The following is a 14354-nucleotide window of genomic DNA, read 5'->3' on the forward strand; positions in this document are numbered from 1 at the left end:
TGAGGCAGCAGTGCTAACCACTGTGCCACCGTGCCAATGTTCTTGCTATGGAGGGATTGCAGAGAAGGTTTACCAGGCTGATTCCTGGGATGACGGGACTGACTCATGAGGAGAAATTGAGTTGGTTAGGATTATATTTGTTGGAGTTCAGAAGTATGAGAGGGGAATCTCATAGAAAGTTAGAACATTCGATCAGGACTGGACAAGGTAGATGCAGGAAGGATGTTCCCGATGGTAGGGGTGTCCAGAACCTGGAGGTCACAGTCTCAGGGCAAACCATTTACGACGGAGACGAAGTGAAATTTCTTCATCCAGAGAGTGGTCAGCCTGTGGAATTCGCCACCACGGAAAGTAGTTGAGGCCAAAACATTGAGTGCGGAGTTTTCCCATCCTGTCCGTCACAGTGAATCGTAGCAGGCGGGACACGGATCATGCAATAGTCAGTTGACCTCAGGTGGGATTTTCCAGCCTTGTGGCAAGCAGGAGCAGTTAGATATAGCACTTGAGATGAAAGGGAACAAAGGATATACATGGAAGGTGACGTCAGGCTATTCAGTTGGATGATCAGCCATGATCATAATGAATGGTGGAGAAGCTCGAAGGGCCGAATGGCCTTATCCTGCTCCTATCTGCTATGTTTCTATGTTTCTATTTCTCCTGCATGTTAACAGGCTCACAATTTCTCCTGATTGGCATCATTTCCTGGCCATCCAGAATTGAACACAGTCCCCCAGGGAGTGTCCCTGACCTGTTAGCCAACTGCTGATACCAGGGAAGGAATAATTAACATGTTATTTTAAATTCAGTTCCAAAAGTTAAACACTCACTGAGGCTGTATTGACACAAGACCTTGTAATCATTCCGTGGATCAAAGAAGGCTGAGAGAGGGCAGCGGTGATGTGGTCGAATGGGCAAAGCAGTGGAAGATGGAATTCAATGTCAGTAACTGTGGGCGGGATTTTCCAGTCCTGCCCTCTGCTGGGATCATCCAGTCCTGCCAAAAATCAATGGGCTCTTGGCTGGGCTGCCCAACTGCCCGCTCTCCGCCCCGCCAGCGGGTCTCACCATGGTGGAGCTGGAGAATCACAGCCTGTGAGTTGTGCATTTAGATAACAATAGTAATAATCCTACTTTTAATCAGAAAACTGTCTGGTGTGGGAAGAGAAATGAGATTTGGGGGCTCAGGTTCATAAGTCGTAAGACGGATCAACCAAAATGGAGAAGACTAGATGAAATACTAATGGAAGACAGGTTTTAGACAAGGTACAGGATACAACATCTGAGATGTAATGGTCATTATTAAGCAGATACAGATTTAGCAAAAAGAGAAACCTTTGTTCAATATGGAGGCCGAAATATTGTAAACGGAACTATTAGAGTTAACGATTGAAGTATAGGTTGTGTCTAATTGGATGTATAAAAATAGGTGACTGAAAGAGAGAATAAAGGCCTGCCTTTTACTTTCCAGGGGAGGGCCTGGGTGTGATGCTCTGTCGGAGAGTTGGTGTGGGCCTGATGGGCCAAATGGCCTCTTTCCACTCCGTTGGGATTCAATAGTTTGAAGTCTTTGATTATAGCACAACTCCCTGTGTCTCATGCAGCACCCTGTTTGGATCCCTCGGGCAGGTTTTCACCCCATCACCCCAGTCCTTGGTGAGTTACATTCCACTTCAGATTTCAAACAGTCTCATCTTCATTGTCAACTCAAGCGTTGCCAATCTCCATCCTAGCTCCGTAACCTCGCTCAGCATCACTGCTCCACTTAAACCTCCATTGCTGAGTCCAATTCTTGTACATCTCACCCTCTCTTTGCCCTATCATTGGTGGTTACACCTTCAGCTGCCCTCGTAAAACTACCAAAGACAGGAAACTTAGCTTTGGTATTTCACCTTGTTGCTGTCAGTCTGTTCCAGATTGTAACAAAACGTACAACAAGTATTTACATAATGTCTTCAACACAGAAACGTGGCACAAGGGGGCGTTATCAGACAGAATTTTAAACCAAGCCCATAAGGCGGATATAAGGCAGATGACCAAATGCTTGGCTGAAGAGAGATGTTTTAACAAGAGAGTGGAAAGAAGAGAGAAAGATGGAGAGATTTAGAGATGGAGTGCAGTGGTCGAGCTGGCTGAACACATGGACATCAATGATGGGGCAAGGTGGGCCCAACAACCTTATGCCCCAGAGGTATGAGTGCGACCAACTGAGCCATGGTTATAGCACGACAATTTTGCTAAATAGGATAAAGTTCGATCCAACTGCTCAAAGCTGGGCATCATGAGGCACTGTAGGTGTCACTAGCAGAATTGTATACAGCCACATAGCCTGGCATATCCCTCAATCTGCCATTATCATGAAGCCAGGTTAATGAGGTGTACAGGCGAACAAGCCAGGAATAACACCAGGCATACTTAAAAATGAGATTCCAACCTGATGAAGCTTCAACACAGAAGTACATCCATGCTGAACAAAAGCAGCAACATGTGATAGAGCTATGTGATCCCACAACCAGTGGGAAGGATCACAGCCCCGCAGTCCTTCCATATTCAGTCATCAATGGTGATGGACAATTAAATAATGAACGAGAGGATACGACTCCACAAATATCTCCATCTTCAGGGGCTCAGCATGTCAGTACAAAAGACAAAACTGAAGCATTTGCAACCATCTTCACTTTGAATGCTGAGGCCATCTCAGCCTCTTCCTGAAGTCCCCAGCATCACAGGTACCTATCTTCAAACCAATGTGATTCACTGCACTTGATATCAAGGATCTGCTAAACACACTGGATACAATGAAGACTATGAATGCTGACAATATCCCGACTGTAGTACTGAAGAATTAGCCTAGCCAAGCTGTTCCAGTACACTGGCATCTACCCGGCAATGTGGAAAATTGCCCAGGCTACATCTAACACGGACAATTACTGTCCCGTTAGTCTACTTTCGATCATTAGCAAAGTGATTCAAAGCGTTACCGACAAAGCTTTTGAGTGTCACTTACCAGGCAATAACTTGCTCACTGATGCTGGACAATTGGCTCCTGACAAATATAGGCAAAAGAGCTGAACTCAGGTGAGGTGAAGGCAACATTTGACTGAGTGGTCAAGCAGTCTTATCAAAGCTGGTGTCAATGGGAATCAGGGGGAAAACTCTCCACTGGTTAAAATTATACCTGGCACAAAGGAAGACAGCTGTGGTTGCTGGAGACCAATCATCACCAGCCGGGACATCACTGCAGGAGTTCCTCAGGGTAGTGTCCTAGGCCCAGCCATCTTCCTCTGCTTCGTCAGTGACCTTCCTTCCATCAACAGGTCAGAAGTGGGGATGTTTGCTGATAATTGCACAATGTTCAGCACCATTTGCGACTCCTCAGATACTGAAGCAGTCCATGTTCAAATGCAGCAAAATCTGGACAATATTCAGGCTTGGACTGACAAGTGGCAAGTAACATTCGCGCCATGTCAGGTAATGACCATCTCCAAAGAGTGAATCTAACCATCTCCCGGTAACATTCAATGACATTACCATCACTGAATTCCCCACTATCAACATGCCGGAGGTTACCATCGACCAGAAACTGAACTGGACTAGCCATATAAATACTGTGGCTACAAGAGTAGATCAGAGGCTGGGGATCTTACAGCGAGTAACTCACATCCTCCCTCCACAAACCAGTCCACCATCTATAAGGCACAAGTCAGGAGTGTGATGGAATACTCTTCATGTGAAACAATCTAAGACAAAGCAGCCTGCTTGATTGACACTAGAACACAGATATAATGCAATGCTCATTCACTGAAGGAAGGAGGAATCTGGAGCCAGTATTTCTTCTACATAGATTTAGAACAGAGCTCCAGACTCCCCCCCCCCCCAAACTCTGGAGAAGGAAACCGGTTCCTATACATACCTAAGAATAATGCCCTAACTTCTCCCCAGTTAGTACTAGCTGTTCACTTAGAACTGGAACATACACTTCATTGTGACAGAATTGCAACATTAACAAACACCACCACTCCAAAGAGTGAATCTAACCACCACTCCAAAGAGTGGTGGTTAGATTCCCTCCAAGCCACACACCTTCCTGACTTGGAAATATATGCCAATCCTGCACTGTCGCTCGGTCAAAATCATGGAATTCTGTCTAACAGCACTGTGACTGCAGCAGTTCAGGGAGTCAGCTCACCATCACTTCCTCAAGGGCAACTCGAGGTGGACACTAAATGCCGGCCTCGCCATTGATGCCCACATCCTATGAATGAGTAAAAAGTTCAGAATGTCCTTCGGACTTTCTGAGTCATCCCAAGACTGGGAAATTACTCGGGCAGCTTGAATAACTTTACTCCTTGGGCATCTGAGCTTTCCCTCTGACAGTTTCCATCAGCTCACTGCGATGACTAATCATTTCGTTTCTTAGATGTGAGGAGCAGGGGAGTCACACATCACCAATTTTATTGGCCACAGGTGGCCTTTCTTTCAGACTAGGATCTAAACTCTGCATTTCCCTCACTAACCTTTACTGCTTCTCTATATTTCTTTCCTCCTTTACGAAGCTCCTTAAAGCATCCTTCTCTGACCAAGCCCATTTGGCCTAATATTTAATTATTAGTCACAAGTAGGCTTACATTCACACTGCCTGTTCGGGTACACTGAGGGAGAATTTAGCACGGCCAATGCACCTAACCAGCACATCTTTCAGACTGTGGGAGGAAACCGGAGCACCCGGAGGAAACCCACGCCGACACAGGGAGAACTTGCAAGTTCCGCACAGACAGTGACCCAAGCCGGAAATCGAACCCAGGTCCCTGGCGCTGTGAGGCAGCAGAGCTAACCATTGTGCCACTGTGTCGCACTCACTGGGTCACTGTCTGTGTGGAGTCTCCCCATGTCTGCGTGGATTTCTTCCGGGTGCTCCAGTTTCCTCCCACTGTCTGAAAGATGTGCTGGTTAGATGCAATGGCCGTGCTAAATTCTCCCTCAGTGTCAGGAGATTAGCAGGGTAAATACATGGGGTTACGGGGATAGGGCCGGGGTTGGACTGTTGCCGATACAGGCTCAATGGGCTGAATGGCCTCCTTCCGCACTGCATGGATTCTATGAATCTATGATTCTATGATCTTCCATGATTATTCTCCTGATATTATTCAATCATTTAATTTGATGCGTTTACTGGAACGTTCTTTTTGCTGTGTTTATTTTCTCTGTTTTATTCTGCTGCTCCTCTCACAATGACAAAAACAGGTAAGGGACAGCATCCTTCAAGTTGGGAGGGTTGGACCGAGGGAGGGTGGTTTAGGATGGTCATTGTGAAAAATACCTGTCTACTGTCACGTAATCCTTTCATTTCCTTCTGCACAATGTTTCTGGACAGGACCAAGGCCTGTTGTGTTGCCTGGAGGCACAGAGGATAGTCACGTATCACATTTACGCTGTGACAGCACAAGGAAATCCAGAGAGAAAGAGAGAGAGAGAGAGACAGGCAAAATATTGCTACAATCTCCCAGAGTTTGCAGTGACACTATACTTACTGAAGAAGGGAAACCACATCACCTCCATTCTGGGATCAGACTGAAGGGATCTTTGCAGTTCAGGTTGGGAACCTCACTGATATCTGAAAATCAGATGGTACAGCTATTAATACAAAGAAGACTTACATTTATACAGAGCCCGCCATAACCTCAAAACATCCCTTACCACTTTATAACCAATTAAACTGGAAAGGGCTGCAAAATTGGGTGAGGAAAGGAGGGGGACAGGTGATAGTCATGGAGTCACACAGTGCAGAAAAGGCCATTCAGCCCATCGAGTCTGCACCTACAATAACTACCACTAAAGGCAAGCTGATCCCATTTTCCTACACTTGTCCCATATCCTTGAATGTTATGATATTTCAAGTGCTCATCCAAATACTTTTTAAAGGTTGTAAGCTTTCCAGACTTCCCAGGCCGTGCATTTCAGATTCCCACCACTCCCTGAGTGAAAAATCTGTTTCTCAAATCATCTCTGAATCTCCTGCCCCTTACCCTAAATCTATGCCCCCTCGTGGTTGACCTGTCAACCAAGGGGAACAGCTGCTTCCCATTCACCCTGCCCAAACCCCTCATAATCTTATACACCTCAATCATCTCCCCCCTCAGCCTTCTCTGCTCTAGAGAAAACCATCCAAGCCTATCCAGTCTCTCCTTATAGCTCAAATGCTCCATCCCAGGCAACATCCTAATCGTTGCGGGAAATGGCCCAGCACCAGCTACACCTCTAGAGGCTCCTCACCCACCTCCAAAAATAAATTGTTGGCCACTCGCCTCATTGACAGCAGCAGCCAGAGCATTACCCCCACAGTAGGAGCACTGTGTGTTGTCATGACTAGAGGTTATAGGAGTCAGATCAGAGATCTTACTGGATTTTACTCGCACACACAGGTATTAATGAGCAAGCAACACGTTTAAACACTTACCGGCAGGAGACTCATTAGGGTCTGGGAGGACCAGCAATCCTGGTTATTCCTAAAAAGTCCTCAATAGAGGATTTAATTCTATATTTATAACAGCCTTGGCACACACCTACTGTTACGGTTTCTTTGTCTGCAGCTCTCACTGATGCTGACTCACACGTTATATGAATGGTTTCAGCACAAGACTGCGAATTAGGGACTCTTTGACTCTTATCTACAACAATTCTCAAGGCTGCTGAATCCTGCATTCCTTAATTTGCCACACTGATCCCGTGCCTCAGTATGTTTCTATATAACGCCGCATTGACTTGACTTCGCTCTGCAGAGAGGAAAAGGCCATTGACTGGAACCATTTGGTTATGGTCTGTCGTTCTCGAGGCTGAGTAGTTAGGGGTTGCAGAGTCTGAACCACATCGAGACCAGCTCTGGATTAGCTGTAACTTTGTGAAGAAGGGGGTTTAGCAGAAAATGACGCACAACTTTACTTCCCCCACACATTCTCCCTTTAGAAAGTATCACAATCATGTTTGTTGCAGTTTTCTGTTTAACGAGCACATTCTCTATCTAAAGATAAACATTCTCCCAGCTCAGCAACATATTTTGAAATATGCTGATCCAGGGACTTTTTTGGGTGTTTTTTTTAAAACTCAGATGTTTTCTTCACTGAACCGTGTGAAATGAACAGCCTGAATGACTCCCTCTCTGTGCTTGCCTCGCTCTCTCTGTCTCTCATTGTCTCTCTCGCACATCCTCTTGGGTAGTTTTCCAGCTCGCCACCTGGCCATTATCCCATATGTACATAAGTCACCCACAAGACCCTCCCCCCGCCACCGAGATTCTTATTTCATCAATTGCGACGGAAAGATCATTTGGGAGGGGTGTGTAGCTGGCTTACAACTCATTATCTTCTGTTAATGCTTCCATCCAAAGTTGAATTTATACCCATAGAAACTTTCCCTTTAAATAAGTAATTTACAGTTCTATTAGTTTATTTATTGGTGTCACAAGTAGGCTTACATTAACACTGCAATAAAGTTACTGTGAAAAATCCCTCAGTCACCACACTCCAGCACCTGTTCGGGTACACTGAGGGAGAATTTAGCATGGCCAATCCACCTAACCAGCACGTCTTTCAGACTGTGGGAGGAAACCGGAGCACCCGGAGGAAACCCACGCAGGCACGGGGAGAACGTGCAGACTCCGCACAGACAGTGACCCGAGGCTGGAATTGAACCTGGGTCCCTGGCACTGTGAGTCAGCAGTGCTAACCACTGTGCCACCGTGCACCACCCCCAAAATTACCTAAAAAAAGGTTGGGCCGCATAATCCACCCAATCTCACGATCAGCCATTGTGCATAACACGTTTTCATCTTTCTCTCTTATAGATGTTTGAATCCCTTATGATAGTCTTTAAGTTGCAGTTTCCTCCCACAGTCCAAAGATGTGAGGGTTAGGTGGACTGTCCATGCTAAATTGCCCCTTTGTGTCCCAGGATGTGTAGGTTAGGGGGATTAGCGGGGTAAGTATGTGGGGTTATGGGCAGAAGGCCTGGGTAAGATACTCTGTTGGCGAGTCGGTTTAGGCTCGATGGGCCAAATGTCCTCCTTCTGCATTGTAGGGATTCTATTCTGTGATCTGCGACTGAAAGATGTGCTGGTTAGGTGCATTGGCCGTGCTAAATTCTCCCTTGGTGTAACCCGAACAGGCACCAGAATGTGCCGACTAGGGGATTTTCACAGTAACTTCATTGCAGTGTTAATGTAAGCCTACTTGTGATACCAATAAATAAACTTTAAACTTAATAAATAAACTTAATGATCTACTCCAGCTGCATTTCAGCATTCACTGCTCATATAAAAGGTCAGTAGAAATTCAGGAGTGAACTTTCACTGATTGCGAAACTCTCTCCTACACACGGTCATTCACGCTCAACAGTTCAAGATTCAGACTTAGCTATTCGCTGGGTTGTTATGGTTACTAGATAATGTGGCACTATAAGTCTGCTTCATACAATATTTCCAGTTTTCTTCTGTTCAATAAGAATGCTTTTATTTATTAAAAAATGCAATTTTTAAAAATAAAATAATGACTCAGGAGAAATCTGAAGGCTACAAAGAACGTATTCACCGCTCTCGAGCTGTCAGGTGAATCACACAAGTTAAGATCAGAGAAGCTGTGTTCCCTGAAGCAGCTGACTCACCATCATTTCAATGGAAGCTTCCGGAAAAGGCCAGCCTCTTGCCTGCTGCTGCGAATGCCAATCGATCTCCTTAAAGCAACACTCATAGGTATGACACTACAGTGTCCTTATTGTCAAGCAATCACCTGAATGAAAAGTTCAATCCAAATTTTATTTTTAAAGATGAGTTATAGATTTTTATTTACAAAATGTTACGGCCTCAATTTTCCTTCCCTGTTACTTTCACTCAAGTAATCAGGAACAGCGGTGAATTAGACATCCCTAGTTAGAAGGTCACCTACCTTGCATTGAGTTAGTCAAATCCCTATCTCCCTTTTGTTATAAAACTATAAGCCGCAGGAAGTAGGCCATTCAGCCCATCAAGCCGGCTCCACCATTCAATGAGACCATGACTGATCTGAAGTGATAATCCTCAACTCCACTTTCCCACCTTATCCCCATAACCCTCGATTCCCTGACTGATTAAAAATCTGTCTATCTCAGCTTTGAACATATTTAACGACCTGGCCTCTACAGCCCCAGCCATGCTGGTTAGGTGCATTGGCCATGCTAAATTCTCCCTCAACGTATCTGAACAGGCGCCGGAGTGTGGCAACTAGGGGAATTTCACAGTAACTTCATTGCAGTGTTAATGTAAGTTTACTTGTGACTAATAAGTAAACTTTAGTTTACTTTTCTCTGCAGTAATGAATGACACAGATTCACTACCCTCCAAGAGAAGAAATTCTTCCTCATCTCTGTCTTAAATGGGTGACACCTTACTCTGAGATAATGCCCTCTGGTCCTAGACTCTCGCACAAGGGGAAACAGCCTCTCAGCATCTACCCTGTCAAGGAGAATTCCATATGTCTCAATAAAGTCGCCTCTCACTCTTTTAAATGCCAATGAGTACCGGCCTAACCTACTCAACCTCTCCTCATGAGAAAATCCTTCCATACCTAGGATCAACCTAATGAACCTTCTCTGGACTGCCTCCAATGCAGTATATCTTTCCTTAGATGATGGAGCCAAAACTGTTCACTGTACTCCTGGAGTGGTGTAACTAGTGCCTTGTATTGTTTTAGCAAGACTTTCCCATTTTTATTAATGTTCTCTCCTCCCCTGAAGGCAGTGACTCCTTGCTGTGCAATGGCTCCATATTGGGTCACCTCCAATCCTAAATCCAAATGGTTATCATGAATGTAAACCATAAGGGTGAGGATTAAACTATTTAACTGGGGAGAGTATCACATTCAAGCAAGAGTCTACTCCCGTCCACCATCTATTCATGGATTCCTGCAACTGGATCATAACCAAGAATAGGAACTCTTGGTTGGGTACAGCACATCCTTCTCACTACCCTAACTCAAATCATCAAACTCAACATCAACAGGGACAAACAGACTAAACTAAGAGCTCACCAGTCAGTATGAACATACACACTAGGATCAGGAGTAGGCCAATTGGCCCCTCAAACCTGCTCTGCCATTCAATAAGCTCATAGCTGATTTGATGGTAACTGTAAAGTCCTAACTGTGTTAGGGGTTGTGGGTTTTAAACAAAAGGTTTGCACACAGAGATTCAAACTAACAACAGCATATTTATTGAGGAACTGTTGCCTGTACAGAGTAGAAACTGAAACTAAAATAGCAGCCTCTTGAAACTCTCCAATGACATCACTATCAAATCATGTGATCAACTCTTAAAGCAAACATGTAACCTTTTAAATATATAACGATAACCTCAACTCCACATTCCCATCTGCCCCTGATACCCTTTCACCCCTTTGCTTATCAGGAATCTATCCAGCTCTGCTTTAAAAATATTCACAGATTCTGCTTCCACTGCCTTCTGAGGAAGAAAGTTCCAGAGATTCAATAGCCCCTGAGAGAAAAGAATTCTCCTCATCTATATCTTAAATGAGCGACCACTTATTTTTAGATGGTGACACTGAGTTCTGGATTTTCCCACAACAGGAAGCATCCTCTCCACATCCATCCTGTCAAGACTCCTCGCGATCTTAAAGGTTTCGATGAAGTGTTACATCCTCTCACTAGATGAGCTCACAGAATCATAGAGCTATTCGTGAATTCCTTTTAGACTTCTAGATATACGAGCCAAGAATACCTGTGACATTTTGTCCAAGAAGCAAGGATTCCCTGGGGCTGAAGGCCCTGGTGATCACGGTGGAATCCGGGGCCTGGTGATTACGGTGGAATCTGGGGCCTGGTGATCACAGTGGAATCCGGGGCCTGGTGATCACAGTGGAATCCAGGGCCTGGTGATTTCAGTGGAATCCAGGGCCTGGTGATCACAGTGGAATCCAGGCCCTGGTGATCACAGTGGACTCCAGGCCCTGGTGATCACAGTGGAATCCTGGGCCTGGTGATCACAGTGGAATCCAGGGCCTGGTGATCACAGCGGAGTCCAGGGCCTGGTGATCACAGTGGAATTCAGGCCCTGGTGATCTCAGTGGAATCCAGGGTCTGGTGAGCACAGTGGAATCCAGGGTCTGGTGATCTCAGTGGAATCCGGGCCTGGTGATCACAGTGGAATCTGGGGCCTGGTGATTACAGTGGAATCCAGGGCCTGGTGATCACAGTGGAATCTGGGGCCTGGTGATTACAGTGGGATCCAGGATCCGGTGATCACAGTGGAATCCAGGGGCTGGTGATCACAATGGAATGCAGGGCCTGGTGATCACAGTGGAATCCAGGATCTGGTGATCACCAGTGGGATCCAGGATCCGGTGATCACAGTGGAATCCAGGGGCTGGTGATCACAATGGAATGCAGGGCCTGGTGATCACAATGGAATCCAGGGCCTGGTGATCACAGTGGAATCCAGAGCCTGGTGATCACAGTGGAATCTAGGATCTGGTGATCACAGTGGAATCCAGGATCTGGTGATCATGGTTGAATCTTTGGCAGCAGAGGTTTCACCTCCCCACTGATAATAACAATAACTTTAATTCTTGTATCCTGGTGCTGGCTCCGGGGTGAGAGGGCACACATTCCGTGCTGCTTGCTAAAACCAATGGTACGTATACGGATGCAGGCATACACGCCACACAGAGAATTACTCTTCAGGATTCAGATAACCATTATTCCTGGAGACAGTGACTGCTATTTCATCAGAATCTTTGGCCAGAGTAGCTGGTGTACTTTTGTCGGTGAATGAGAAGGTGTCAATTCCCCATGCCGAACCTGCCAACCTGTTAATGACTTACTCCTTGTAGCTGTTGGCACTGCCATTTACAGTCTAATGATTAGTTAAAGCAGTGGTTCCAGTGGGTTGGGCACTCATGCTGGGATTTTTATGGTGTTGTTTAAATCACACGTGACATTGCCTCTGTCAAATATTCCTGAATAGAGTAAGTGCATTTTAACCTCAGTGCCCTCTGACATCCCTCCTCCTGGCACCGTGGTGAATAAAGTGCAAATTGTTGGCGTTACACAATCTGTACATTGTGCATCTTGCTTCTTTTGACAATACAACTGTTTCCCTACCAAATATTTCCCCGTTGTTTAAAATGTACACACGCAACTATCACTCACCCGGGAAAATAGTGAAGGTAAAATGTTGATTGGAGATTTATTCTAGCCGATTGAATCAGCTCATCCCAGCAGTTCCTCTATTGCTTGCCAATTTACAGTTAAGGAGTTACTCTTTGTACTTTGTCGAACGATAACTTCAGCTCCAAACTGGTTGTTTATTAAGCTAAGCTGCTCTCAACTCATTTCGCAAACACTGAAATGATTGGTTGGTTATGATTTTGGTAAATACAACTCAGCTGGAACAGACTGTTTGGTCTGAGTGTATTTTCACACACAACACTGGAAAGTCAGAGACCGGATTTGAGTCCAAGTTCACGCATCGTCAGTCCGACGGATCTGCTCCTCTCTGCACTTTACAGAGCACTGGTCTCCTTGGCAAAGAAACAGCAGGAGTGAGATGAGGAGATTATTATTATTGTTTTGAATGCATTTAATTATGATCTGGAAAACATTGTCCGAAAGCAGATTCAATAATAACTTGCAACAGCAAACTGGAAAAGTGCTCGGAGGAGAATGGTTTTGGGGTTATGGGAAAAGGGCAGGAGAAAAGGGTGGTTCTTTCAGAGAGTTGGCACTGACACAACCAACCAAGTGGCCTGGTCTTGTGATGTATCATTTTATGATTCTATGCTAGCTGCATTTAATAGTAATCTCCCGCTTATATATGTACCACCGTGGTATTTTAATACGTTCACCTGCTTGTGATGGAGTATTTGAGCTATGAAGAGAGGTTGGATAGGCTGGGGTTGTTTGCTTTAGAGCAGAAAAGGCCGAGGGGGGACATGATTGAGGTGGATATAAAGCAACTGGTTTTTTTTATTCATTTGTGGGACATGGATGTCGCTGACTGACCAGCATTTATTGCCCATCCCTAGTTGCCTGAGGGTAGTTGAGAGTCAACCACATTGCTGTGGCTCTGTAGTCACATGTAGGCCAGACCGGGTAAGGACGGCAGATTTCCTTCCCTAAAGGGGCATTAGTGAACCAGATGGGTTTTTCCGACAATTGACAATGGCTTCATGGTCATCAGTAGACTCTTAGTTCTAGATATTCTTTATTGAATTCAAATTCCACCATCTGACATGGCAGGATTTGAACCCGGGTCCCCAGAACATTAGCTGAGTTTCTGGATGAATAGTCTAGCGATAATACCACTAGGCCATCGCCTCCACATTCGTTGAAGGTTCAATAACGAGGGGGCATAATTTTAAGGTGAGGAGCAGGTCTGTGTGGAGTTTGCACATTCTCCTCGTGTCTGCGTGGGTTTCCTCCGGGTGCTCCGGTTTCCTCCCACAGTTCAAAGATGTGCGGGTTAGGTTGATTGGCCAGGTTAAAAATTGCCCCTTAGAGTCCTGAGATGTGTAGGTTAGAGGGATTAGCGGGTAAACATATGTGGGGGTAGGGCCTGGGTGGGATTGTGGTCGGTGCAGACTCGATGGGCCGAATGGCCTCCTTCTGCACTGTAGGGTTTCTGTGACTTCTCTGTGAGCAGCAGGTTTGAAGGGCATCTGAGGAAAACAGAGTGTGATGGGAGTCTGGAATGCGCTGGAGAGTAGTAGAGGCAAGAAACCTCACAACCTTTAAAAAGTAATTGGATGAGCACTTGAAATGTCAGAACACTCAAGGCAATGGGCTAAGTGCTGGGAAATGGGATTAGTGTAGATTTAGTCAGTGTAAGTGTTTTTAAGTCAGTGTTTTGTCAGTGCAGACACGATGGGCCAAAGGACCTCTTCTGTGCTGTATGATTCTATGACTATGAGAGGGACAGTGTCTCAGTTTCTCTGTCTGAAAGACAGCACCACCAACAGTGCTGAGGAAATAATGTGCTCAAGTCTTGAGTGAGGGACGAAGCTGTGACCTCCTGACTGCAGAGGCAGGAGTGCTCCCACTGAGCCAAGACACTGTGTGAGTTCTTGCTATCATAGAATCATACAATCCCTACAGTGCAGAAGGAGGCCATTCAACCCATCGAGTCTGCACCGACCGCAATCCCACTCAGGCCCTATCCCCTTAACCCCACATATTTACCCTGCTAATCCCCCTGATACGAGGGTCAATTTATCATGGCCAATCAACCTAACCCCGCACATTTTTGGACTGCGGGAGGAAACTGGAACACCCGGAGGAAACCCACGCAGACACGGGGAGAACATGCAAACTCCACAC

General features: G+C 45.6%; 1 protein-coding gene across 2 annotated transcripts in view; it reads right to left on the minus strand.

The window, feature by feature from the left end:
* fam13c (family with sequence similarity 13 member C) overlaps positions 1-6495 on the minus strand; it is a 181423-nt gene extending 174928 nt beyond the window's left edge. The window contains exons 1-2 of one of the 2 annotated variants that reach the window (XM_078223617.1): positions 6455-6495; positions 5551-5611 (exon numbers count right to left, since the gene is read on the minus strand). The gene's annotated coding sequence lies outside the window, so the exon portion shown is untranslated. The remainder of the gene's footprint in view (positions 1-5550; positions 5612-6454) is intronic. The other variant, XM_078223615.1, reaches the window with a different exon arrangement.
* Positions 6496-14354: the final 7859 nt, after the last annotated feature.

The sequence above is a fragment of the Mustelus asterias genome, chromosome 11 (genome assembly GCF_964213995.1).
Source record: "Mustelus asterias chromosome 11, sMusAst1.hap1.1, whole genome shotgun sequence".
NCBI classification, from domain to species: Eukaryota; Metazoa; Chordata; class Chondrichthyes; order Carcharhiniformes; family Triakidae; genus Mustelus; species Mustelus asterias.